Below are 3,713 nucleotides of genomic sequence, written 5' to 3' on the forward strand. Positions count from 1 at the left end.
AAGCTGTGTATTAAGGATTGTTGGCTGAATAAAAACTGAAACTCTGATTTATTATTAGAATTGGTTGGGACCAACAAAACAATGGAAATCTTGCATAATGTGCCAACTAGTAGAAGTGGTTAGGATATTTTCATCTGGAAGCCTGCCTCTGATGGTAATTTCTTTACAAAAATGGCATAGGAAGTAGTGAGGAGAAGAAGTGAAAATTTTAAGTGGAATGTATGGTTTTGGCATCTTTATTGCCTAGAAGAATCTCAATGTGTTTATGGAAAGCCTGATTTAGATGTTTGGCAGTAGAAGATAGAATTCAGAACAAAAGAATATCGATGGCTTCGGCATGTGATTATTGCGTGCAGAGAAATCAGGAAAACACTGATCACATTTTTGCTTTGGGTGAGGTGGCTTCAGAGGTTTGGCATCGGGCTAGTGTGGCGTTGGGGATTCCTTTCCAATGGTTCCTTCCCTAGAAAAACAGAATTGCAAATTGGTTCTACGATACTGGAAAATCATTTATTAAAGGTATTTTAATCAGACTGATTCTGTGTTTGATTATGTGGTACCTCTGGAATCAAAGATGCAAAACGAGAATGGAAATTGTTTATCAAAGTACGGATCAACTATGGAGAAATGTTCAATACTAGGTTAGTTCTTTAGCTAAGAGTTCTAATTCTTTTCGAAAATTGAAGATATCGGACATTACGATTTTGAAGAAGTTTCAAATTTAGCATTAGGGAGTTTGCGTCAGGCCTGGAAAAATTATCTAGTGGGTTAAACCCCCAGTAGGGTGGATAAAACTTAATTGTGATAGGAGCTGTAGGTACAATTCGAGTACTTCAAGAGGTGGAGGAATTATTTGGGATTGTCATGGCATGGTGAAAGCGGTTTTTTCAAAGCTATTTTGACAATGGTACGAACAATAGTGCGGAATTAAAAGCAATTCTGGAAGGAATTCATTTATGCAAACGACTTCATTATTTTAATGTGATTATTGAAAGTAACTCGCAAATTATTATTGATTGGTTACGGAAAGGTAGATGTACCTTGTGGTATCTTTGGGATATTTGGGAGGACCTCGTGACGAAACTAGAAGGAGTCAACTTCATGGTGATCCATCAATATAGGGAAGGCAATAGTATGGCTGATTTTCTCGCTAAAGAAGAAGAAATGGGAAACAATGTCATTTACAAAAAACAACATCTTTTACTACGTTCTCTGAAAGATATCATTCGAATAGATAAGTTGAGTCTCACTTCCTTTCGTCATTAGTTCAACCTCTCGATTTTTGTTTGGTGGGTTTAGATTTGTTTAAATTTTTTTTTTCTAGGCCTGTTTATTATTTAACATTGTTTGGATTTGTTTGTTAATTCCTCCCCCCCCCCCGCCCCCTCCTGTTTAGATTTGTTTGTTATTTGGCATTTTCTCTAGGCCTATTTAGATTTATTTGTTATTTAGCATTGTTTAGCTAGTGGCTACATATTTACTTCATATGCACTTTGAGTAACATTAAAACAATCATAAGTCAATTGGGGAGCTACCACATGTTAGCATATATGAACACATTTATAAAGTGAAATTATTAAAGAGAAACTTCTAATGGTCATTTTGAATCAAATCTGAAGTGTGAAAAAGAGATGCAATAGTCAATGACTTGTGTAAGAAAGGAAGGCCTAGCTAATTAAGGAATAAGATGAATCCTTAATTTGAGGAGCTCACTGTATATGTTGAGAGTCGAGACAACTTGTTTTGAGATGCTTGCAAGGATGTACTAGATAACACATTCAAAAGCTAGACCACTAAAATGGGCCAAGGAAACTATTAAAAACAGCCATAGTAATTGTAACTAAATAAGAAAAAATCGAAATAAAAATTGAAGTTCAGGTGGTAAATATACTTCCAACCAGCAGAAAAATTAAAAAATTAAAGTAGGGGAAACAACAAAATAAAATTAAATCGAATGATAGGAAGAAGAATTAAATTTCAAAATCAAAATGGGATTACAAATGATCTAATTCGTGAAAAAAAAAAAAACAGATATTCCCTCTGGCATACAAATTAATTAGTTATCGCTTTGGAAAAATTGCTCACCAAAAAACCAAAAAAAAAAAAGAGAACCAATAAATTTACTGGAAGGGGGGGAGGAATTAATTTATGGAAATGGTGGCAGGCAGTTGATAGAAGCCGAAAGTATAGAATCGAGCAGGGGATTCTGAAAGCATGCCTATCAAGATTTGGGGAGAGAGGGAGAGAATTAAACAAGAAGTTCATAGATAATAACTATAAATATAATAATTATTGGAAGTGGAGTAGCATATAGGGCCTGCAAAAATGGGAAGTGCAACCTATATCTGATACGACTCCAGTCCATGTGATTCGCATAGTATTAAAGGAATGCAGCTAATTAAGCACGTCTCTGCTTGGTGGGGAGAAGTGTTTGGTGAGAGGACTCCATCGAGTTCAGGACTGGCTGACTGGGGCACGGCCAGAATGCCAGAATGCTCAATGCTCTGCCGCTAATGACATTACCTGCTGTCTCTACTCATCTTACTCTACCACTACTAGGCTTCAGAGAGAGAGAGAGAGAGAGAGGCTGCCTAAGACCCCCTCCCCCCAAAAAAACAAAATAAATTAAAGGCTGTAATGATGAAGATTAGAGAGTATGGGTTTAAGTGTGTTTGTGGTCCTACCCTTTGCTCTCTGTTTCTGAATTGCAGTGGTGGAGTTTAAATGTTAAAGATGATGGCTAGTAAACTAGAGTGGTCCAAACACTACCTACTCACCAAGTATATATACTTTTATACCCTCTGACTAAACAGAGCATGCCATTGTATATGCATAAAAGTATAAAAGAAGCCCACTGAATAAAGACCGCAGCTCCAAACTCATTTATTTATTATTCTAATATGTGCAAGGGGTGTGAGGCATCCCGTGCTTCCTTTTATTGTTTAGGGTTGGTTACCAACCCTCCTCCCCTCCTCCCTACCCTTAGCTTACAGTACTACTATTATTAAAAGACCAGAGTATCTTGCATTTGCGTAGACCTCCAGGCGGAGGAATGATAGAAGAATGGTTGAGGATTCTATCCAATCGTATTTTACTCTGTTTGATCACACCCTCTTCATCTGCATCCTGGAGAAAAGAAACTCCTTTCAGCAGAGGGGGAACTGGGAAGGGCATGTGGGCTATCAGCCTCATGGAAGAATGGTTGAAGATTCTATCCAATCGTATTTTATTCTGTTTGGTCACAGTGTCGCACCCTCTACCTCCTGGAGAAAAGAAGACTCCTTTCAATAGAAAAGGGAAGGGCGTGTGGGCTATCAAGCCTTCCATACCAGGGAAGTGTAAATAGCCGAGACAGCCACTACCAAAAACCTGACGCTGCTTCAAACTGTTTCATTTCAGGCAAAGTTTTCTTTGTCAACTCTACAAGGAAAAGAAATCCTCACAAACTCTGCCTTTGTCAATGCATCCTGTTAAGATAATTCGTAATGGAGAGGCTACTGCAAAAAGAGGGGGAAAGCCCATCACTGTAAATGATAAGATATATGCATTCAATGGAGCCAAATCTCGCAGTTACCACATACCATACCGCAATCAAGCAGTACCTAGCATCAATTTAGAATATCCTGCCTACTTCACTAGATTTTGCTCAGATTTCCCTGAATTTAGAGATAAAAATTTTAAAAATAAAAAATAAAAAATGCAAACTCCAGATC

The sequence above is a fragment of the Malania oleifera genome, chromosome 3 (assembly GCF_029873635.1).
Source record: "Malania oleifera isolate guangnan ecotype guangnan chromosome 3, ASM2987363v1, whole genome shotgun sequence".
Taxonomy (NCBI): Eukaryota; Viridiplantae; Streptophyta; class Magnoliopsida; order Santalales; family Ximeniaceae; genus Malania; species Malania oleifera.